The sequence below is a fragment of the Harpia harpyja genome, chromosome 22 (assembly GCF_026419915.1).
Source record: "Harpia harpyja isolate bHarHar1 chromosome 22, bHarHar1 primary haplotype, whole genome shotgun sequence".
In the NCBI taxonomy this organism is placed as follows: Eukaryota; Metazoa; Chordata; class Aves; order Accipitriformes; family Accipitridae; genus Harpia; species Harpia harpyja.
The window spans coordinates 8,541,279-8,566,705 of record NC_068961.1 but is presented as its reverse complement, the minus strand read 5'-3'; the positions used below and the strand labels follow the sequence as shown (position 1 = coordinate 8,566,705).

At 41.2% G+C, this 25,427-nt stretch overlaps 1 long non-coding RNA gene across 1 annotated transcript in view; it reads right to left on the bottom strand.

The window, feature by feature from the left end:
- Positions 1-25,427, bottom strand: part of LOC128135254 (uncharacterized) — a 31,852-nt gene that overhangs the window by 4,397 nt on the left and 2,028 nt on the right. Inside the window, exons 3-6 of the long non-coding RNA XR_008233029.1 lie at positions 24,278-24,461; positions 22,192-22,234; positions 7,678-7,746; positions 845-1,509 (exon numbers count right to left, since the gene is read on the bottom strand). This is a non-coding gene — a long non-coding RNA (uncharacterized LOC128135254). The remainder of the gene's footprint in view (positions 1-844; positions 1,510-7,677; positions 7,747-22,191; positions 22,235-24,277; positions 24,462-25,427) is intronic.

The window sequence follows — 25,427 nt, the reverse complement described above, 5'->3', positions numbered from 1 at the left end:
TAGCCTGATTAATACAAACTTTAACTTTTCAGCTGTGTTTATCCTGCAAGTCTGAAAATGAGCATTATCCCGTTAGAAAGATGCTCATAGCTTTGCAGTGAAAAAGCTGTGCACTGTCTTGTGCTGCTTGCTCAGTATTAATATAAGTGTATGAAGACTGTGGATACTTCTAAAGAAAAATGTGATAAAACACACTGAAATTTATTTAGCCACTTCCCAGCCCTTATCTATATGCTTTCCCATGGTGAATGACTAAGGGTCCCTATTCTGTCTTGCATCAAGGATTAATGAAAATTACGTTTTACAAAGAAGAGGAGGAGGAGAACAGCAACTGTGAGCGACACTACAACAGGAGACAACTATTATGTATAGCTCTGTCTCGTTATTTGTGACATTAGAGATCCTGACCCAACCACCTCCATCTCGTTTTCATTGACAAGGGACTCAGTACTAAAAGCACACAAAACACACCATTCCTTCTATTGCTTTTGCTGATTAATGGCATGCAAAGGAGTACCCTTATTAGATTTTCTTACAAATGGCTGTATTGAACTGTAGGGAGGGAAATACTCACATGGAGAACTTAGCATAATGCTTAATGCTGCCTGTGCTCTCCCAACGAGCTTCAGAGAGAAAAAGGCACTTTGTGGTGCCACAGATGCCAATGTTCAAAGTACAAATATAAAATAAGCTTTATCTACAGGGAGATGCAGGAAAGTTCCTAACTCTATGTGGAATCTGCAGATTTTTTTTTTTTTTTTAATTTAGCTAGAAAGGCTTTTGGTGCCTTTCAAAGGAGAAGAGTGAGTGTATGGTAACACCCTTTCTTCCTGGAGTTACTTACTTGATCTACAGAGAGCTCAAGTTCAAATGTCCTCCTCCCAACACTCATATCCCAGGAGTGCATCCCAGCCAGTGAGATATGCTCATGTGAAGTTCTCTCAAACTCTTTTGCTAAAGCTTATTTTAAATTTCATTGGATAAAATGGAGAATCAGAGCTAGAGCGATGCAGAAGCCTGCACACTGCATCTGTAGGAGGCATGTGGGCTCTCTTTTCTGAAGACAAGGAACTTTAATCATTCCATATGAAGTAAAAAACCCACCAAACTTCAAAAGATGGCAGTGAGAGTGTTATCATGAAAGGATAGCCTCCTGCACACTGATGAGTTTTGCAATGCAGGTTAGAAATGTTGGTTCAGCTTCTTGACTGGTCATCTTCAGACTGCCTCATAAGGAAAGTCAGAGGAGGGATCGACCACCAGTGCTGCTTCTTCTCAGGTTTCCAGCATATAAAAAAGCCACTATGACAAATGTTCCATCTCTGGTAGAAAGCATTTTTTCTTTTCCTTTTGTTGGACCACACTTCCTTTGCTTTCCTGGCATGTGCTGAAAGGCCTGGACTGCCCTTCTACTTCAGGTCCTGGATCTCTCCCTGATTTCATCTAACATCTGCAGCATTTCTATGCCTCAGTTTCTCCACGTAAAACACTGCCTTCAGCTATCAGTAGCTGCAAAATAAGAAGAAAAGAATGAGGATACACGAAATTGGGAGAGTTGGCAGAGATGTATTTCTGGAAATTTTATTTCAAAGCATTATTAAAAAACTTGCCAGTCTGTCCAACTCATTGGTAGCCCAAAGGAATACTCTGAAAAAGGTAGGTATTTACATATGGAATATAAACTGTGAGGCCAGTTGGGAGGAGGTATCATTGTGTATTCTTAGCCAATGACAAAGAAGGAAGGGAGAAAGAAAACACTGCTGATAGACTTAGCAAACAATTAGCTATAATGACACTTAGAATAGTTATATTGTTTGCAGTGGCCTAGGTACATTTTCTTCTGCTGGAACTAGAACCATTTTTTTAAATTCACCATTACTCCACTAGGAAGCAGGTGGGGTTTGTAAGACTGGGAACACTAATTTTGGAAGAAAGAACTGTGAGTCTTTGGCATGAAGCCAGCTACAGTTTGGAAAACAGAGGCTGAATTATGGAGGAAGTGGGGTTTTCTGCTGTTATTTTTTTCATTTAATCTCCACTGCGTAGAGCTGGATCAGGGCAGCTACCACTCAAAAATGTCCCTGAAAAGATGAACAGGACTGTATACACTCTTTTGCATGTTGATGTCAGCTTCTCCTGCTAGGTTTCTACTTTGCAGCTTCATCATAAAGTTTCACACTGGGTTAAATTTTGGCATGATTCAGAAGAAGATGAACCAGGAATTAATGAAAAGGAAGATTCAGCAACATGATAATGGGAAGCTAGTGCTGCTGCTGTTTCAAAACTGAGGTGGGAGAAAGAAGAGGAAGGGAAATGCTATCAGCAAAAGGCATTTGCTGCTCTTCATTTCTTCATAGACCTATTCCTTGGAACTCAGTTCCCCAGAGAGGTCAGCTGATCACTCCTTATTGTTGTTAACAAGACCAGTTGCTTCAGTGATTTCCTTACAGTCTAGATATCAAAAAATGTGTGAGGTTGTTGAATACCAACTGCTACGTGGAACCAAGTTTTGCTTATAAAGTGAATTAAATGATAATGCCAGATTCAAAGGCTGAATACAGAAGAATTTGTATATCTGTAAATTGGGCCCATGCATAACAAATGTTAGTAGAGCAGATCACTAGACTGTTCACCTCTGTTAAGCTCAGTCTAGCTACATCTCTGCTACAGCTAGATAGTATAAAAAAAGTTCTTCTAAAAAAAGCCTCCACAGTGCTTCCCTTGGCAATATACATTCATTACAGCGCTTGCACAGAACTCTGTGTGTCCCTTTGCTCTTTACTTGTTCTCCAAGGAGTTAGGATTAGTGTTAACATGACATCTCAGCTAGCTCGGCTGCTAGTCCCTTACTACAGGTTCTACGCTGCAGCTGGGATGAGACTGCACGTCTTATTAAGCGCTGGCCTTGTGACGCATGCTAGGAAAGTCGTAACTTCTGTATTTATGAAACAAAGAACAATATCATTATCTTGTCCTAGAGTTCTCTCATAACAAGATTTTGCTGTACAAGATTCTAACTGCTATTTCCTCCCTCCATCACTCTTCCAAAGCCTTACCTAACAGGCCACTAAAGTGATTTGTATAAAGACTTGTTAACAGCCGTTCCCTTGCTATGATTTTCCCTTCAGGGCTGTGGAGTGCAATAGCTTTCTGTAAAAGAATAGCAAATTAATCACGATTATTTTTCAATGCATCCTTACTCCTCATGCAAGCCATCATTATTTATCATGTAGGCCCTACAGTCGCCAGTGATGACAAATGCAAAGACAGTGAAGCCATCACCTAATTTTGAGGACTGTTTACCTCTTCAGCTCAACGAAAAAATTACCTGGCTGTAAATAGGGGTTTTTTTCATTTTATACATAGGACAGGCAGTTGTAGCTGAATTACAACAAAGCCTCAGAGAGGATACTAGGTTAGACTCAAGCATGGGACGTTTGTTCCCCCTAATGATGTTATAACACTTCTTAGGTATATAGTAATACAAGGTAACACGTGAACATTTCTGCATACCCAGTGCTGAAGCAAGAGTGTGTGCACAACTCATGGTTTTCATCACAGTCTTAAATACTCAGGCTCTGTTCAGGTTATTACAAACCACTCTGTACATGGTCATGTGAACTCTGTACAGTGGCTGGTTGCTTTTCTTCCCCAGCAGAATGTCTCTGTTATCTTCAACATTCTTAAGGGTGTTTCCTGATTAGAAATCTAACATCGCGAGCTGTAGCTTCCTGATAACTTCAGCATGCTCCAGGGTCACTGACAGGTCACATATACATTTTACATAGCCACAGCTTACTAGCAAAATTTATGTCTCTAAAATGCTTTTTGCAGCACCTTTTATTAATACACATTTAATTATGGCAATGCCAATGGTGATGTCTTCAAGTTACAGAGTCTAGAGGCAGCCGTAAGTACGTAGTGTGACCACAGATGTAGGGGCCCTTCCAGATCTCCCTTGAAGAGATGTGGGGGAGAGAGTCAGTCTCCTGGTCTGTCTCTCCACTGCCCACTCTCTGAAAGGAGGTGCACTGGAGAGGAAACTGAAGCCACCCCTCACGTCACGGACTTGCCATGTCCCACCACTACGTCCCAAGTCATCGCCTGCAGCTCCACCTCTAGCTCAGCCACATCACGTGGCTCCACAAATGCCAGCCTCCATCGTGTGACCGGAGGCCCCTTCCTTTGCCACCAGAGAGCCAGCACAGCCTTGCATTCACCCAACAGAGAGATCAGCAACTGTCTTGTACGCAGACAGCTCTCGTGTGAGGGTGGCTTAGCATGGGGCAGGGTGTTGTGCCATAGCCGACTGTCTTCCCTCTGCTACAGCAGAGATCTGAACTGCTTGGGGGTCAGCTCCTGAACAGCTGCCATCTGCAGCACGGATTTTTATGTTTTATAACCAAGATCTGTCACAGTTTTTAGGTCTGTAAGGGGCTAGACAGGTTCAATGCACCCACTACATCCAACTGCAAGATACCTGATGAGAGACAAGGACACAAGCAACTCGCTAATCTTCTTTCTCTCGAGCTCCTGCTTCCAGTTTGATCGCTTCTTCCAGTCAGATGGAAACAAGATGAAACTTTGGAAGACTCGAGTGGTGTTGAAGAGAGAAGCAGGGCAGGAGCACTGCCCAGAGGAGACATGATGGGAAGTGCCCTGGAATGGGGAGATGAAGAAAAGGAGCTCTGCTCAGCTTCCTTTCTCCTCTCCATGAGGCTTCAAGAACCTCCCTCAAGATTTACCTCTATTGGGCTTAGCTATCCTTAACAGGAAAAGTGAAGGACACGCTTCAGTCATTAGGTCACACAATCCAGCTTCCTGGCAATAAATAACGGAAAAGGATCTGAGTGAAGGTATCAGTCAACACATGGATGTGTTTTCTTCCTTAAAGCCAGGAAGTCCAAAGTCTGTTTTTTCCTACTACCTGCTCTTGTGATTTTAAGTATCTCGGCACCTTCAGGAACACTGGGAGGTTATTTTTTAATTCCACTTGGCAGATTACAAGTTTTATTGTAAAATCTGACAATTAAAATGGAAGGTTTCTTTTTGTTAGCTAGTGTTTATTGAGTATAATTTCTGATTTGCCTCTGTTCATTCAACTCTGACACAGCTGTGTCTTTTGGTCAATATACACTTTCTAGTAGCTAATCAACTTTTACTTACTAAGTTCAGATTTTATCAAGACTGGTTTTAATATGGTTATTTTCAGGAAAAAAAGAGTGTAAACATTTCAACAAATATTTTTACACCAAAACCAAACGCTCCAAAATCAAATCCAAATTCATCTCAGCCATCCTGGGCACCATGAAATATTAATTACTTGGTGGCCATTAGTCTCATTTTCATCTGGACTATGGGTCTCTGCCCCATGTGTCCTGGTGCTTTTACTCAGCCTAGAAGGCCTTTTGAGGTTATGTAGCTCTCCAGTACAGTCACAGATGGGAGGGCTGCAAGTACCAGTGCAAACAGAACACTCAGTGGTGCACTGGTCATGTAACAGAACTACAGAGAAATCATGAATATTTGCAGATCTTTCACTTACACCTCTCTCTTCTCAGTATTGTGGAGTTATGAATTAGAGCAGCATAAATCTGGAGGGGTTCTGTTTGAAAAAAGCTTCACTGAAGTCAGAAGAAAACACACAGAAATTCAGGTTTTAAAAGAGGAAACTTCTAGGAGGAGACATATTCCTCTAAACAAAGCCCAAGATAAGATTTCCTGTATCTGCAAATAAGTAGGAGTAGGAAATAACCTTTTACCAGAAGAAAACCCATTCTTAATGAAAAACCTCCTCTAGGTAATCTTGTAAAGTCAGATCAGGTTTACTTTAATAAGGCATAAAAAACCTTTTTCAAAGTCAATAGCATCTTGTTGAATAGGACCTACTAGGAGCCTTCATTGACGCCTACTGGCAGTCGGCAATATGATGCGAGATGAAGGAATTCATAGCAACCATGGGAACTTTTAAAACCATGTCGGCTTTCTCAGATATGACAAGGTATGCTTGCAGAAAAATTAGAGGAACAAACCTCTAACTGAATTATCCCTACTGACCCCTGCAGTCAAAACCAAGCCTATCAGAGGATCTTCGGAAAAAAACCACCAACCCAGTCAATCTTGGAGTTTTACCTGTTCATTTAATTCTAAGAGACCAACCCCTCTGGATCACTGGGAAAACCTAGATGCATCATGCCTGTGACATTACTCACATGAGGAGGAAAAAGTCTCCTGTCTGAAGGATCTTTACGGAGTACTTAAATAAGTAAGAACAGATGTTATTTTAAAAAACAAGCAAGCAACTTCAGGGTGTGGTACATGTAAACAAGGGGGGAAAATGACAGTTATGACAAACAGGAGATGGGTATGAATCACTGAAAGTTATGTGATGGAAATGCAGATGGCATAAGCAAGAATTCAAAGCTTCCAGAAGAGGGAAGCAAAGAATAATTATCAACATCTTAAGATTTCAAAGTAATTCATCAACATTTCTCTCTCCTGTACTGTTTTTGAAGCAATCAAACCATATCGAGAACAACTGGAGTGACCCTCTCCTTAAAAAGTCATGATGGTAGCTGAGATCAGCTGTGGCTGCTTCTTAAACCAGTTGCTAGTTTTCATCCCTGAGCTGAGCAAAGCCTGAGGAAATTCTTGGTTATGAGATTCATTACCTTAACAGTCTGGGTAGTTAATTTATAACCACTGCTCTGCATACGGGCTGGCTGTTAGTTCCACTCCACGCAACTTTGTGCGGAGTGTAGAGTAGATGTGACACACTGTTTGCATAATTCAAAAATTTCTGTATATATTTTTCATCTTAAACCTCAGCTCTTGGAATCATGTGATTAAGGGAGAATCTCTAGGTTTTTTCTTAATTACAATTCTTCATTCTCATGGTTTCAGAGAAACAGCTGAAAGCAGGAACCATGAATGCTAAGTACAGAATCCAGTAAGACAAAACACATGATTCTAAGCCACTACCATAGTTTTTTTGGTAATCCAATACTTATTTGATGATCAGAATGAAGCTTGTCCTGAGCAGCCTGCTCTGGCTGACCTTGATTCAGCAGGGGGGTTGGACTCGGTGATTTCACGAGATGCCTTCTAACCTCAAGGATTCTATGATTCTGTGTTTGCAATGTCAGACACTTCATTTTGATTTTAAAGGGGTTCATCTTATAAACAGTAGAGAGACCTATTGTTTTCTGTTGCTATGTGCTGATCATTTCCCAAACACTTCCCCCATGCGTGAGTGCACGCACGCACACTCTCCCCTCACATACAAACACACACACAGATGGTCCTTTGCTCTTACCCAGTCTACATGAATAATGACTTGGGTATAATAAAAAGCACAACTGGAATTTCTTTTAAATGCCTGTGTCAGAATGACATTTGTGAGCCAATATGAAGATGGCATTTCATTAACTGTGTTAATTCAGTGATAAATGTGAGAAGTATGAATGTGCCAGTCTCAGAATTCTCTCAAAAGCAGTTCGTTATGCACCTCTGATCAATGTCACATTTCCACCAAGGAGGCAGTGAGACCTGAGAAATAAGCCTTGATATGCAAGCCCACCATCTCCCACTTCCACAATGATCATGCCTCTCTGTGGATCTGTGAGCAGCACGGTATTTCAGAAGACTCTTAAGACACTGGCATACACTTTAACTCACCACTTTCCCAAGCAGCCACGTGTTGACATGTCTTGAATAGATAACCCATAGAGCCTGAGCATTGCAAACCTGAAACACAGTAAGAGATCAGTTGATTCAATTGCACTGTGCACTCTATTGAAAAGTTAAATCATACAGTACAACTTGCATTTAAAGTAAGTAATCATACCTTGCCGTTTTTCGAACGATCTCTTTCATGGTGTCTATTAAGTTGCTGAAGCCACTGGCTTTAGAGCTGTAATGAAAATGTAAACAGTGGTCTGCCATGTACCACTAGTTTTAGGGCAACTCTTTCCAGCATTTTCTTTCTGCTCTGAGCACTGTAGGACTAAGAATAGTAGCCCGCTTGCCTTTTATTGGTCAGATTGCATGTATTTTACCAGGAAGACTCAGATTTTTTTTTTTATGATAATAGCATGGAGAATTGTTTTGAATGCAAATATCTCAATAAAGCACACTTGAGATTGTAATGTACTTATGGAGGACGGTAGAAAGGAAATCTTGTTCATATACAATTAAAAAAAAAGTTTTCTTTCATTAAAAGATGTTACAATATATTCAGCTGACTGCCCAGCAAAGAAATCCTGCAGGAGAGAGAACACTAGGTCCAATTACAAAAAACCTGGAGTTCAGAATCCGTAGGTATCATGCTAAATGCCAAGTGCCAAGACAATATTTTAAGAGCATATAATACATTAATTGAAGTTGTTTCCACCTTCTTTTCATAGAAATCCTAGGCTATCACAAAACTTGTCCAGTAGGTACGTGCTTCCTATTCGTAAAACAGCTGAGTGTCAAGGACACGCTAATGAAGAATTGCTCTGCCAGAACCACAAGCCTCTAGAATGAATGGCTTGCAGGGAGGGGTGAGCAGTAGTTGAGAAGCTGTGAGAAACATTTTGCACTTGCTGATCATCTTTAACGAATGTATTTTACCCCCTGTCCCATTCAAAACCAAGGACACTATTTCAAATTCTCAAGTTCCACTAAATAACACACAGAAGGAAAGGTCACAACCTGAGACCACATGTCAGCATCTTTCAGCATTTTCACTAGCAGTTGTCTTTATCTGAAAAGCTACCCGAACTGTTTAAGTATACCTTATTACTCTGCTTTCTTCCTTAACTAGTTAGCAACTGGCATCCATGCTATTTTCATAGAATCATAGAATCATAGAATTGTTTATGTTGGAAAAGACCTTTAAGATCATCGAGTCCAACTGTTAACCTAGCACTGCCAAGTCCACCACTAAACCACGTCCCTAAGCACCCCATCTACATGTCTTAAATATCTCCAGGGATGGTGACTCAACCACTTCCCTGGGCAGCCTATTCCAATGTGTGAGAACCCTCTCAGTAAAGAAATTTTTCCTAATATCCAACCTAAACTTCCCTTGCCACAACTTGAGGCCATTTCCTCTCATCCTATCTCCAGACACCTGACAGAAGAGACCAGCACCCACCTCACTGCAACCCCCTTTCAGGCAGTTGTAGGGAGCGATAAGGTCTCCCCTCAGCCTCCTTTTCTCCAGACTAAACCACCCCAGCTCCCTCAGCCGCTCCTCATCAGACTTGTGCTCCAGGCCCCTCACCAGCTCGGTTGCCCTTCTCTGGACACGCTCCAGCCCCTCCATGTCTTTCCTGCAGTGAGGGGCCCCAAACTGAACACAGGACTCGAGGTGTCACCTCACCAGTGCCCAGTACAGGGGGACGATCACCTCCCTGCTCCTGCTGGCCACACTATTTCTGATAAAGGCCAGGATGCCGTTGGCCTTCTTGGCCACCTGGGCACACTGCTGGCTCATATTCAGCCGCTGTGGACCAGCACCCCCAGGTCTTTCTCTGCCGGGCAGCTTTCCAGCCCCTCTTCCCCAAGCCTGTAGCATTGTTGTGATGCAAGTGCAGGACGTGGCACTTAGAGTTGATAAACCTCATCCAGTTGGCCTCGGCCCATCGACCCAGCCTGTCCAGATCCCTCTGTAGAGCCTTCCTACCCTCGAGCAGATCAACCCTCCCTCCCAACTCGCAGTTCTCTAGAATGAATTGGCTGCACAGAAAGTAAAATTAAATCTAAAACAAGGTGGCTACATTCTAATTGTGAAAACCTCTTTTTCAGGGCAGGAAGGAAACGGGATGATCTCCAGACATCTGTGTGAGTCATAGCACGCTAACGAAAGACAGATGGGCATCCTTATTCAGCACAACTTTTTTAACTTCTTTGGTGTAACTATTCTCTTAGCTTTTTCTGTAATATTACATTGACATGAGGTGAAAAAAGCAACAGGTCCCAGGATGCTTGATTTAGATTTGCCTGATTTGTACAATTGTAACAGACAAATATTTCAGGATTTCATAGGTTAGGACCAGATAAAGACAGAGATTTACATAAACCCATGTTTAGGAATCCATTTCCTTGAAACACATTTTAAGAACATTATCTTGAGGAGGGGACTAGAAAAGCTTGGAGTCAGTGCTGTTAGTACTGAAAATCTGCTAAAAACTTGTCTGTCATTGTAGCTTCAAAATACATTTTTAGTACTGTGTTTCACTAGCCTCAACAATATCAACCCACCAGAAAGCTATGCATGCATGGAAAAGCTGGAGGCCCAGCAATAAGGTTTAAATATTATGATTTTCCATGAACTGAAAAAGGATCTGACCAATTCCACTGCAGTGGAAATGGGCTGCTATTGCCTAATCCTGCCTCAAGCACCAAGTTTTTGGCTTGCTAAAGCTACCAAGAAGCTAGGCTGTTACTTAATATCCTATTATCTAAGAGCAGCATTTTTGTATTCTGCCCAGTGTGCTGCATGCTCCTCCCGGAAACACAAAACTAGCTCAGCTCCAGTTTGAGAGAAGAAAGGCTGTATCATACAACCAAGAGTCCATTGGGCAACAGATCCCCTTCCTTCAGTGTCAAGTCCATATCTGGACACAGATGTTTGTGACTTTCTTCTAAATCCGTGAGGGGAAGGGGAAGGGGAAGGGGAGAAAACTGTGATTTGTTCACGCTCTCAGGTGGTGATAAATTGATTTTGTTATCTAGGTGATGTCTGGGAAGAACAAAAATAGAAAGCCTCTGCACTGCAGCTATGCTGGTCTTCAGCACTCCTCAGAGAGGGGCTACCTTGCAGCACAGCTAAGGACTTAAATGGTCAGGATGCTTTCCAAATCATAGCTGCTGTAGAAGCTAGAGCTTTGCCATACATAAATACTGCAGCGGGGAAAGAAAGACTACCTTCGCCTTGGCAAGACCTTCTAGCCTAGGCTTATTTATTTGGACTTTGCTGAGTGTACAGTCTTAAACAGATGGTCCGTGAATTCCAGTTATCTGGTCTTTTTTAGCCTCTATGAATAAATAAATCATAACCCAGGAAAAGATTAGCAGCTGTTCTCGCTGCTGCTAAGTCAGAATCCAGTCAACCAGTGTAGTACTCCAGGTTTCTGCTAGTTAAAAGTCTCTCAAAGACCTTCACTGATAAAAAATTAAAGTCTCATAGTTGCATAAAGAAGCAAATCTCCTTCCAAGGCGTAATAATATAAACTGTAGTGCTTGGCATTGTGCCATTCAGCAGACATTTAGTCAGTACAAGCTAGGACTCTGGGAGTATTCACTCTTGACTGAGGTTTTGAGGTTTTGCTCTGAAGTCTTCTACAAAATCCAGAGCACGCAGAAATCCTGTGAGAAGTGAGGTCCTCCACGCCGTCGGGAGAACTTGTACTCCAAAGCTGCTCTATTGCTGAGCGAAGCTCTCTGGAGGAAGGGAAGAAAGTCCAATCTCTGTTCGGCCAGGAAGTTCAGACCCCTCCACAGACGCAGCTGGGGGCTGTGCGCTGCCCAGCACCCTGCCCCACACAGCTGCGTCTGGCCTAAGCAAGCAGCCATGATCTGCCAGGGCGTGTAGCAGAACAGAAAATACCGATGACTAACACTCACCACTCACACCCTTGCATTACTTCGAGTTTGACTTATACAAGACTTCCTTTTTCTGATGTTTTATCTTGCCATATTCTCACTCACTTCCATAAGGTAATTTTTCTGACACATTGATTTTTCTTATTTAGCACTTGATCCTTGACAAAAGTCAGTGTTTGGTCCCCAGCAGGCAGTTGGAGGACAGCTGAAGTGCTGTCTTAGCAATCACAGATGTGCTGGTTATATCACACAAAAGCCACTTTGTGTCATGACTAATTTCAGATCCTCCCCATTTCTTATGCGGAGTCCAGCCTTGTTCCCTTATACACAGAGAATTAAATTCTGTGCCTGTATTTCCTTCTGGCTTTTCCGCTGGGACACGACACAAACTGACTCAGAACAAGCAGACAAGCTCAGGAGGCAACACACAGACATCACCAATGGCACTTGCTACCTACCCTGCAGGGCCCCTTTGCATTTCACTGCATGACTGTGCCTGGCACTGAAGGACCGCAGGAGCCAATCTTCTTCCCATAACTGCACCCTCAGTCAAGGGCCCTCTTTTTTTATCCCTTTCCCAAGGAAAGTTTCCTGCTAGGACAAACTCTGGACTGTGCTCTCCTGCCAGTGCTGAATTTTTAGCTTTCTGTGTTTTTCTGCATGTTCTGGCTTTGGTAGGAGAAGCAGCACCTCTGTCAGGTGTTTGAGTATCTCTACAAATCTGTGTTATCTACAACACTCCTGTCTGCTGAAGGATATACCTCTCTTCACAAGTGCAGCAGGTGGTGTTACAGACTTTTATGTGGCCTTTGCACCACTGTAGCCACATACATGTAAATGCCTGATAATCGTAAGACAAAACTCGGAGGAGGTAAAGGGAAAGTACGATTGCCTGCCCTATTCATAGGCTCATTATTCTCTAACTGAAACTAATGTACACACAGGTGTTCTGTTCCCAGGAAGCCATACTCATTATGAAACACGATTCAAATATGAGTAATTGTATCCAGCTGGGGGCAAAACAAGGCTACAAAGAGAAAATAAACCCCAAATACATAGATCCTACTGAAACAAACACTTCACTTCTAGTTTAATTCTGATGGGTCAGCTGTCTTGCAGCTTCTGCTGCTATGAGTAAATCAGGCATGCATCTCCCTTCACTGACAGATCACTGCTTTCAGAAATAAATTTCTTGCTTTGGTTACAGCTCACTATTCACATGCTTCTTTGAAAGCCGATCGCATTCTGGGCTGCATGAAAGAAGTGTGGGCAGCAGGTCGCGGGAAGTGATTCTCCCCCACTACTCTGCTCTCATGAGATCCCACCCGGAGTACTGCGTTCAGCTCTGGAGTCCTCAGCACAAGAAAGATATGGACCTGCTCAACTGGGTCCAGAGGAGGGCCATGAAGATGATCAGAGGGCTGGAACACCTCTCCTATGAAGAAAGGCTGAGAGAGTTGGGGTTGTTCAGCCTGGAGACAAGAAGGCTCCAGGGAGACCTTATAGTGGCCTTCCAGTACCTAAAGGGGGCCTGCAGGAAAGATGGGGAGGGACTCTATCAGGGAGTGTAGTGATAGGACAAGGGGTAACGGTTTTAAACTGAAAAAGGGTAGATTTAGATTAGATATTAGGAAGAAATTCTTTACAGTGAGGGTGGTGAGACACTGGAACAGGTTGCCCAGAGAGGTTGTGGATGCTCCACATCCTTGGAAGTGTTCAAGGCCAGGCTGGATGGGGCTTTGAGCAACCTGTTCTAGTGGAAGGGGTCCCTGCCCATGGCAGGAAGGCTGGAACTAGATGATCTTTAAGGTCCCTTCCAACCCAAACCCTTCTGTGATTCTGTATTTTATGAAAGTGACATCAGGTATGTCAAAAGGCACTCTTTATGGCTGCCTTTGCAATTACAAAGCAAGTCTCTTACATACTACTTTCTCCTTACTTGAGTAGATGAACTCCTTACATAAAGGAGTTATGCATGCATAACTCCATAAAAAGTATACACACATGCCTTCAATATTTGGGCATCTGTGACTATATTTACCTCAAAGGACAAACATACTGCACAGCAGGACCAAAGCATGTTTTGATTCCCAGTCACCCTGATTATGGGACCTCCTGAAAAATCCTGCAACCATCTATCTCCCATGCCTAACTTTCCAGGAGAAATGTGTATGTGGGTCTTCACCTGACTTAATACTGGAATGGTATGAAGTGGTATATCTGAAGCCAAGGAGAGGGAATCACTCCCAGGCTCCCCTGGTGGAAAAACAGCTTGGGAGACTGTTGATGGAAATCTTTTCATCTGCTTGAGAAGAAACTTCCACAAGTAAAGTGGATGTAAGGATTTGTTCCCATTGCTCATCAAGAAGTATATATTTTCATAACAATTCAGCTATGTTTCTGTCGTGCAGAATCTCTGCGTATCTCTGCTTTCCCAAACACAGACAGCAAGACTAACGAGATGTAGTCTTGTAATTTGAACTTGAGAAATTAATACTGCTTTTTCCAGGAACACTAGAAGAAAAGCCCTTGCACTCCATCTATTACATATTAAACAGTAAGGGAGAAAAGTGCTGAAGAACCTTAAGGGCGGTCCCCTCTGCCAGTGCCTTCTCTGGACTGGTTTCAGTTTCAGTCCTGTTGCCATTGCTCTAAGTTTCCTCAGATTGTAGCTCCATAACATAGCTCCACTGCCAGTGGTCACTTCTGGATCCCCATTTCTAAACAAAACAAAAGCTTGCCTTGGTTTTGCAGGCGAACTATCAGCATGCCTTCTCAATCCAAAACAAGGGCTGGCTTCCTTCCCCAGTCCCTCAAGGACCAAGTGCCATGCCCAAATCTCTTTCAGAGCCTTCTTCCAACCTTCCTTTAATTCAAATAAGAGCTGGCGTTGAATTTTTTTCCTGATCTCCCTCATGACAGCAGAGGCCAACTTACAGCCAACAGCAACAACCTTCCCTCAGCCCTATCCTCCTCTGAGACGTATTTAAGCAACCAGTCAGCTGCTTTGAACAACTGTACAACGTCAAAAGCAAAGCAAATACTTTAAATTCTATGCTAAGCCTATACAATTAGAGAAGTATAATCAACATAAAAAGTCACGCCGAAGATGACTGTTTGCATATGTGCTACAGAAAGCAAAATCAAAATTATAGATATTCTAGCACAGAATTTATAAGAGAGATACAGAAACAAACCAACCAAGCACTATGGGACTGGCCTTAGAGCTAAAGATCTGAACATTTTTTTTGTCTTTAAACCAAACGTTTTGTAACCAACTGTTATTTGGGACTAGCTTTGTTAGTAAGATCCACAACAATTTAAGAACAAAGGTGCAATGGCCTGGAATTGCCTCATTTTTTTCTACAATTTCTTTTTCGTACTGCATTTAGTCAAAAGATTACAAGTCCAGTGCAAAAAAAAAAATCAAAATTTTCAGCTTCAGTTGGTTGCAGCACAAACTATGCTGACCTTTTCCAGGCAATTACATAAACCAGCAATGATAAGCAGTAGGGATCCCTATTAAAATACAACCCACGGCTTTTGTATGTGTGCATGCCTTCTTTTTGGCCCACAGTTACTGGCTACACTGAAAAAGATTTTATGAAGAAAAACAACAGATATGATAAATTCCAACAGAAATCAGCTTCCAAATATGAACAGCAAGCATAACCACAGCTGAATCCAGCATTTGCTTAATTCACCAGGGATGGTCTAAGGCATCTTTTATCCTTTATACTCAACTCAAACTAGGCATGCTAGTAAAACCCCATTAATCTGTTTCATGAGTCATAGGCATCTTTGTTCTGTGCACTTCGCTGACGGTTTCCTTTATCTGGGGGTGGAGAATGTGCTTTGTATAAAGTTTCAACTCGTGTGTAAGTTCTCTCCGGCACAGTGCATGTGCCCTACCCAAGAGACTGTGTTTTCCTTTACCACATGTTGCTACAGCTGATATCAGCTGAAAATCCCAAGCAGGAAATCCCTTAACGTCAACTACAGAGCTGTGCTTGGGTAGTCTCTATAGACAGTCTAGGTTACAGCTTACTGGAGATCCTATTGCTCACGTACTGTGCCCGCTGCAGATCCTGTTCCTCTTTTCTCAGTCTGCAAAGAATTGGAAATAACTGAGCAGGCCTTCAGTTGCTTGGTTTTTAACACACAGGCTAGACAGTTGTATTTTAACAAAGAAAGTAACTAAATCTAGCATCTAATGTTTGCTTGTTGGATCACTAATACAGTGATTGCAGTTGAGAAATAAGTTATGCTGGGTTTTTGTTAGCAGAAACTACCTTTCTATGGAAAAGCAATGGCAACCTCTCCTACACAGTTTGGAGGGGATCAGATTTCAGTTCACTGCTACTCCTCTTGACTTCTCCCCCAAGAGCAGGCATTTCTGAGACATTCCCCAATAGTGTATGAGGATGGCAACACAAAGGATTTTTTTTTTTCCTTGAAAACAGACTCGGAGACACAATCAGTAATGCACACATAGCCACACAAAAATGCATCTGCCTCTCCTTGAAAAAAAAAGTCCTGCTTCTGAAAGAACATACTTGTGAGGATGTATAGTTAATGATTTTCTTCCACTCTTCCATTCTCTACTAAGGAATGTTTCTGAGCTCTTAAATAGCTCCACCCAAAATTAATGCTGCTGAGTAAATCAAGGGTCTGCAAGCCAGATGCCTGAGAATTTGACCAAGTGATCAAGTGTTGATTTTTACCTTCCCATATGATAAACTAGAACACTTGAACAAGGATGTAACCTTACACTTTTAGTCTTCTAGTCTTAAGTGGTATTAGCTGAATAACTGACTTTATATATATATCAAATTAGTTGTGTGTATCAGTTTCACCTTTTATACTTGTAAAATTCTTTATATCATTATACACTGCCTCACTGAAGAAATGCTGATAGCAGTGGAGAAGACAATTCATGGTATACTGTGAATTACACTGGTAATTAAACATAACTGGAAACTCACAGGGACTAGGAATATGCTAAATGAAGAGGCAAAAGTTTACAATGCCATTAATTTTCTAAACCAATGCTGCAAGTCATGCGACTATCTTCAAGAGTTGCATAAAAAGTTAAGTTATAGAAGTTATTATTTGTAAATAAAGATGAAGAGGCATGTGCAAGAACAGCACAAACATGACATTCAGCTATTGCCAAGTGAGGACAATAAAGCAGTAGAACTGGTGTGCTGAGCTGATGTTTTCTTTAAATCCCATTGTGTAGAGTTTAAAAAGTTCACTGCAAAAGCACTGGGCCAGAACAGAACTTGTCAGGTCTGATGCATGTTTGTCCAGCGCTTCACCCTCCTCATGCATCCTCTCCTGCCCAGCATTACTCCTGAAGCAGAAAATTCATTACCATAAGACAAATAGATAAGCAAAACTCAATTTTCCTTCTCATTAGCCAGCTTTAGGATGTGAACACTAAGGCTGGTGAGTAGAGTTAATGCAGCAGAGAAAAATACTGTGGATCAGAAGGTGTTTCAAAACGTTTTCAGCTGTGCTTAAGACAGTAAGGAAGAGTTTCTTCTACCTGTTTCTTCTCAGTGCTGTCTTCAGCAGCACAGCAGAGGAAGAGACAGTGGGCTAGGAAGCTACTGTAGAGAGTGGCTCGTAGAGGGTGGGGGAGACTTGATGTCTCTTTTGTACAAAGTTAAACCTCTGGAAATCAATGGGTTGTTGCTGTTGCTATGTCAGAGAAACAACACGTCTAAACATCTGTTTTTTCTGGTGGTGTCAATTTTGTGCCACCGAATCCCCCCAGCACTGGAATGTAACACAGCTGAGGCTCAGTGTGCTGCACGCTCCTGCTACATGCACAGCCTCTACAAACATGTTGCAATAAAGTTTTCATCAGTTTTTCAGCTGTGCTAACTTCAGCTGCAAAGGCTGAAACGTAGCCTTCCTGGTTCTTTATCCCGGAAGACAGAAATTACTTCTATGCCACCTGTGGTCTGTCAAGTCATCCCCTGCATCTGCGTTCGCTGTGTCCAAGGATTGCACCTGCAACATTTTAGCTTGTTAAAAAAATGAGAGCTAAATTTTGAAAGTTTCAAGGGTTTCAGTCACTTGTAGAGCTATGGAAAGAAACGAGAGGAAGAGAGTCTGATGTTTTCAAGATTACAAACCAGGAACAGAAACAGAAATCTCAACTACTAAGCTCCCTGTTTGCATCACTAAACAATCACTATCGTTGCTCAAAATGTGGAAAGTCCTCTTTTGAACGATTACACAAACCAAAAATAATTTTGTGCATTCTGTACTCTAATATAAAGGCAGTGGCACTCTGTAGGACTTGGCTACTTTAATTATAGAAGGACAGCTCATTCCCCATAGTCACACTCTCTCACAGAATATTCACAAAGAAAGGCTAAGTGCACCTTTCTCTACTTTTCTGCTGAAGTTCATCTAAACCATAGGCCACAGCTGTCCCTAGTGTCCCATTACACGGTAGTCTCCTATAGGAACCGATGCTAGCAGGATGCAGCTGGAGGCAGGGGACTGCGGTGGCAAATGTACGTTTGTCCCTCAAAGCACATAAGTGTACACAAAGTTTGTTCTTACTAATGAGCAGGAAGAAAGAAATTATAGATTTCTGTAGTATTTTGTACATTTAAAAAGATCCCCCCTGGCATATATATCAGCAGATGTCAACTAGAACTGGGGACCATCTATAGTAAAATATATAATTATGGTAGAAATGCCCTGGACAGATCCATAAACTTAACTCTCTTCTGAGCTATGATATGATCAACATGGCATGTTCCACTTTCTTAGCTGGTTTTAAAATACTGAAGCCTGTCACTACACTCAACACAGAGCAGACTGAAGCATAACAAACCGTCATCAGGATTTGGCCCAGTTTTGCACAAGAAATGAGATACAGCATAGTCAATAGCAATGCAAGACGTCATCAATACACACATTTGTGCTTTTGATAGCTCCTCTACATCTGATATCACTATGTAGTTCTAGCTTCCTTTAAAACTTGGCAAGCATAAAGCTTCAGATTTTACACTACAAGGGTCTGGGAAATGGTCTCCACACAAGTCTTACCTCAACGTGCTCTTCTCTCTGACTCCACAGTACTAGATGTAGCTGGGGGTGCTTGAAACTAAGGCCATGGTGAATTCCCTTCCTGGCTCCTGTCTAGAGCTCTCAGCAGACAGCAAGGGCAAGCTTAAATGACTTTTCCAATTACCCAGATACAGAAGAAGGAGACAAGGCAACAAAATGGAACAGTATATGGGGAAAAGAAGGTGAAGCAATGATAGGAAAGGCAAGCAGTAATAGCTCTGAGATTTTGAACCCGGTAATAACAAGCCCCATATGTGAAAATCTGGCCCCATCAGGACCAGTGAGACCTCACTCCAATTCCCCACTCCACCCCCACCAAAAAAAGGCAGGAGGATTTGCTGTCATTTGTTTAAGCTTTCTGATAGCTCTCTGGGCACTTAGGAAAAAAGCAGTGTATAAATGAGTCAGAAAAATGGATGTGGGAATGACAAATGCATGAGCTATTTTTCTGAAGTGACGCTTGCTTTCCACATTTCTTAAATTCTATGGAGAAGTTATTCACAGCTAGTGTTCCCAAGGCAGGTAAAGTTATGCTAGCTTGTTTTATGAACTCAGATTTTATGTGCTCAAATGGAAAATGCTGTATTGTTTGACTTAACGACTTTTCCTAAACTACACAGACAGGAAAAAGGGGTGTTCCAGCTGTGTGGTTTGTCTTTCACGTACATATTCCATTTTATACTTTTCTTTTTTTTTTCTTTATTTTGCAATACAGTAAAAAAATTAGACAATCAAGAACATTATAAGTTTACTTTAATAAGCTGCAATTCTCTATTTTTTCCTTTAGATAATAAGAAAAAAAATTAGAAGAATGTAATATTGTGAATGTTCTTCCTCAGAATTACAGTGTAGATCTGCCCCCACCAGATCCCAGCATCAGCAACAAAGTCACATATAAATAAGTAAATTTTTATTCATAAGATGTCCTTTAAGGAAATAATAAAAGAGAACTTGAATTATTTAGGCTTACTAAGTGCCCTTCTGTTACACGTGCCTTTTTTCTGCAAAGGCAGAAAGGCAGAAGCGGAAAGGAAGCAAATAATTAACAGAGAATTGGAGGAAAAACTATTTCCCTCTGTAGTATGGAAAAAAACCCTACAATGTTACTCCTGCCCTTCAACTGACTTTAAATCACCAGTTTCAAAAACAGAAAGTCCAAGTATGAATCAACTGATTAACTTGTGAAATAGATTATCACTCACTGTAAATTGAACCATGGAATAATTTAAACTGCTTTTGGTTTCTTCTCAGCTGGACGACAACATCAATATCAGCAACTCCTCAACTTTTTGCTTTTTTCCACCCAGAGAAATATCTAGGCTTGCCACCATTACACCCTTCTCTCTGCCACTGCTGTACAGACAGCTGCAAGGGAAAGGACACTAACAGTCATCTTCTGGGAACCAAACTCGGAAACCAGCTTTGTTCACCAACAAAGCGCATGAGGACAGCCACGCATTCCTGTGTCATGATCCAAAAAAAGCTCTATGGGCTGAGGAGGGAGCCTCGTGAGCTAGGTAATTGGCATTGAGCACAAAGACACAGACTCTCATCTGCTCCTAAACAGACGACAAGGTAAACGGCAAGAAAGATCCTAAAGCAGGAAATCCACTCTAATGCTGGAAATGATTCTTCAAAGAAGAATTTTAAAGTTTTCAAAGGGAAATAAGAACAATGGTTTCCTACCCGCCTTTTTAAGCACCCACCTATTAGGGGGGCATTTGCCTATTTGGATTTGTTTGTTCCTAAGACCATGCATGACTAGCAATGCATTTAGTTCTCCTGCACATGAAAGGAGATTGATTCTGGGTATTCCCCTATTTAAAGCATTGCAAGTTTTCCGCTGCTGTGATTTTGCATTCATTAATATAGGCCTGTCTTTTTGAGAACGGACAGTATCTACCTGTCCTGGTGCACAGGCACCAAATTGAGCGTCTTTCCATACACACACATGACTTAGTGACTTGAGCTTCTTTGGGTCACTGAGTCCATAGCCAGGCTATGCAAAGACAGAGTCCACTCTTTCAAACTACACCTGGGCCTGAAGTGTAAATTTACAAGCTTTAATCATAGAAACATAGAATCACAGAATGGTTTGGATTGGAAGGGACCTTAAGGGTCATCAAGTTCCAACCACCTGCCATGGGCAGGGACACCTTCCACTAGACCAGGTTCCACTAGAGTACCCCTCATCCTACCACTACACTCCCTGATAAAGAGCCCCTCCCCATCTTTCCTGTAGGACCCCTTTAATGCCAAGTGCAACAACAGTACACTTCATAACACACTAGAGCAGCTGCTTCTTTTATTCTGCAACACACGACTAAAATAGCTTATGCCTGTCTTAGACTGTAGACGGCTGAAGTTGCCAACAGCATTTGCCACAGCATCTTAATGAAGGCCTCTTACACGGAGATCTAAGCGAGACATACAGAGATGTTTTTGTTTTATCAGTGCAGCTCAGAAGATTCTTCCCTGATGTGATGCATCTAGCGTGCATACACAAAAATCATTATGAACAAAATGCCCTCACAAATGGCTGCTAAATTCTTCCCATGTTTGTCAGATCTGCTGGCCTCTTTCAAGAATGCAGCTACACCCTCACCGTGTTTATGAAACTGAGCAGTCACTTAACCTGTGCTACGTAACAGAGATGGAAGCATAGAAGACAACAAACCATGGAATAATAATTAGCTCTCATTAAACCTTAGCTTTCTTCCCTGCTCTAAATCAGTTGTTTCTAACCTGAGCCCTCAGCACAGCACATAACCTGGGGTTATCTCATTGGATAACCACTGAAATTCCTAAATCTTGGTCATCTTAAAGTTCATGCAGTTTGGTGTCAAACTAACTGCCCCTCAAGGCAACTGGTCCAACTCACATCTCTGGTGCAGGTGGCCTTGTGACCCACACTGCAGGAGGCTTCAGCAGAAGGGATCAGAGGGCATGCAGGAAAGCAAGCCCTAGCAAGCCCTAGTTACCCGGGGCTGCGTTCCCGAGGCAAGGAAAGGAAGGGGAGCACATGCAGTGACAGGTATGACTGCTCCCCCCGTTTTTACAGGAAGGATGTCTTTGGGAAACTTGATTCTGAAACAATGAGACATGCAGACTTGAGCTTGAAAGGAAGTCTTTCAAGAACATGGAAACCTTATGCCTTTTTTTACTGTCTAGACAATGTCAGTTCTGGGAGTACCACAAACATCACGCTGTGGCTGAAAATGAAGGCATTCCAACTTTGGTTTACTCCTTGTGAATATAACAGTTTATGAAAGTAAGCTATTTTTCCTTCGAGGAGAAAATACAAACAACAAAAGTATTAAGTAGGATACGTTCAGATAATATGGCAAATGGCAACAGTACCTGAACAACTAAACAGATACTCACATGTTCATGTTTTATAGAGTAAACCACCTCTAATACATGTCAGGAGTGCCAAAATCGCATTCATTTAGACTCAGAAGGATGCAGCTCAATCAAACAGTATAAACTGAATGTGGCACTTACCTGTTTAAGAACCGCTTCAGTCAGTTTTCTCCTTCCTTCCTCTCTGAAGAGCAGAGACAAACAGAATTTAACATCAGGGAAAAGAACATATAAAACCAGCACTAAGTTATCATCTTAAAATTGAATTATTTTGTTCTTAGAAGAAAAAAGCAAAAAAAAAAAAAGGACATCACAGGTTTTTCAAAAGGAACAAACATTTCATTACTGAAAATGTCACTTTGCCAGAAAGAAAGGAAAGGTATTCCGGGTTTTCTTTCCAGTAAGTCAAATATTTACATTAAAATAGAAGTGACTTAAAATATTCAAAACCAAGTTTCATGGTGAAATGCAGATATGGGAGAAACAGGTTTCAAAAGATATGTAGTGAACCATGAAACCTGAATTTCAGCAGTTAAATTATAAAGACAGATTTATACAGTTAGTATAAAATTGAAATATTACTAGAGGAATCAAGAGCTCCTATCAGCAGACGACCTACTTTATTTTCATTGGATACATCTATGCCATAGAATACCTTACAAGGCTTTATCTTTAAAAAAAGCTTTTCACTGTAATTGATAAGCCTATGTAGAGGTCTATACCGATACTGCTACAACCAGACTGCTTTCAGCATTTACAGTAGACTAGACATTTCTAGCCCATACTATTATGAAGACAAACTGTTATAAACGACTCTCTAGGCAGCAAAAAACTCAACTTACTAGAATTCAGTGAAGATACTATAGTCTACTGAATCAAGAATTAAAGAAAATAAATCTTTAATTGAAGAAGGTGAATATAAATAATTAATAATAAATAATAGAAATGTTAACACACTGCAGTAACTGTAACAAAAATCTGTTCCAACAGAAGAGGAACCCATAAAAATACAAAATAATAATTTTAAAAAAACACTTTTGGTATGCTTAGCCTAAAAATACCACAGAATTAATTCTAACAAAGAAGACCTCTTAATATCCTGCTTACTCTGACATCACTAGATCTTTCAGAGGAACAATTAAAACATCCTAAGAAAACCACTGCTTATGTATAAGTAATTCAATACCCTAGATGATGGGCAGCTAGCTATGTAACACCTGATTCTAATAAAAGGCTACTTGTTCGAATTCTACTGGTGTGAGTTATTCCAGAAGAAAACAAATTTGGCTTTAAGGGAAAAGGGTTGCAGTTGCATGTGTTAAATAAGAAAACTCCTATGAGAAAGGGAGAAAAATAGTAAAGAAGAGGTTGCTCAGAAAACTGTAGGAAAGTTAGTTTCTCAAGATCTATGTATTGGTTAAGAAAAGATACTCAGAAAATAATTAGCAGTGAGTATCTACATTTATAGATATTAAAATTAACACTCAAATAGCCTGTGTATCACTACCACAAATCTGGTTGACAGCCTTCCTGTATTCTACTGATGTATGCATAAAAGCATAGCTGAGCCTCCATATAACCGAGGAAGAACATGTTAAGGGTTGTTGCTGCAGGCTGTATTTGCTTGAAAGGGGTTATGCAGGAAATAAAATATCCCTCTGTTTCTGATAAAATACAATAATGCTAAAAAAAATATTCTTATAAGAGAGATAAGTTATTCCATTAGTCAGTAAGCTGCACGTTCTATTATGGAACTAAACTTGGAGTGCATCCATGTCATATAATATACAGCTACTTTTTAAACAACTTTTCGCGTAATGTCTCTTCAAATGTAGATTAGTATGCAGAAAAATTATCTATAAAGTCATATTTCTCTTTATAAACTGTTATGAAAAACTGTAATAGACTTTGGACATAGAAAGGTCTTTGGATAGTCTACAAGAAGTATAGTCAAAGTATGTACAGATGTTACCAGAAGGTAAAAAACAACAAAGTATAAAGCTATGTGAAGGGAATCTGAAAAGGAAACAATACCCAGCTGATAGTTATAGTAGGAGAAATATCTACACTAGTAGAAATGGAATGAGCTTTAAAGGAGATGGGCTCTCAGCTGCCGTAGGCCTTGGTACCTTACTATACAAGCTGGCGCTTTAAGTCATGTAGGCATACTGCAATATTGCAGCTACTGGCAGGGAAGAAGCAGTACCAACTGAGAAAGGGTATTTACTGCAGGAAAGGCTGAGGGTGACTAAGACCAGGTGGTTGGCCTTTGCAGACGTTGTTCAGGATCTACGCATCTCCCGCAGAAACTCCTTTCTGAAATTATCTTGAACGGGCTGGTTGTAGAGGAATTTAATTTGTTTCCTTAGGAAGAAACCCTTAGGCTGTGGTGTCTTAATGTCTCTTCTGTCCTGCAAAGCAGAGGGCATCAGAAAATAGCACACAGCAGGGGAGCCAGCAGAGGTTAGACAGCAGATTCTGGAGCCTCTTTGGACTCTGGCTTATTCTGAATATACCCTTAGAACTGGAAATAATACTGCTGCTTCTTTAAAAAAAAAAACACACCAAAAACCAAACAAACCTGATGCAGTTTTTATAATCTTTAACCAAAGATCAAATGGGGTTTATGTTTGTAATGCATGCTTTATATTTCATCCTTTTAAAAAAATTTCACGATTGTATTGACTGACTATACCATATCAGTTTGTTTGTGGCCCTAAAACTTCAATTTGCTGCTAAAACATTATTTACAGGAAACTTTGCTGGTGGAACTAGCCTCTTCTCCTTCTCACAGCTCAAGTATAAAAACATTGGGAGGAAATAAGGTTTCACGTGTTTGACTTTTATTTAAAAATAAAGACAAATCCAAAGAATGCTGCTAGATGAGGCCACAACCACAACATCAACACACCCAAATATACTCCTTACATATGAATGTTCTTGGTGTCAGAAACATTGTACCTGAAATAAAAAGAGTCATCGCAGACTGTTGCCAAATTCTGGTGACTAGTAAAAGCAAAAAAGGCAATGTCATTTCCAGAGTTGTTTTCGTACTTGTACCGACTTTGTAACAGTAACCGAACGCTCCTGTGCATCAAAGAATAGCTTTTTACCTTTTTCAATACTGCCCACCTCCTTTCTGTTTCTCCCTAGAGCTGTCTTTGCCCATCTGCTTCACCATCCCTTGGCAGTGGCTGTGGCCCTCTCCTTCCAAAAGGTGTCCTCGGGGGACAGAGCAGTAAGGTTTTAACTGCTCCATGAAGACTTTGCTTTTAGCAAATAAAAATCAATTTGTCTTTCCTTTGCTTCTTTGAACATCTGGAGAGCTATGCTGTTTCTGGCAAGGTTGAGAGCTCATAGGTAAAAGGGTCAAAAAG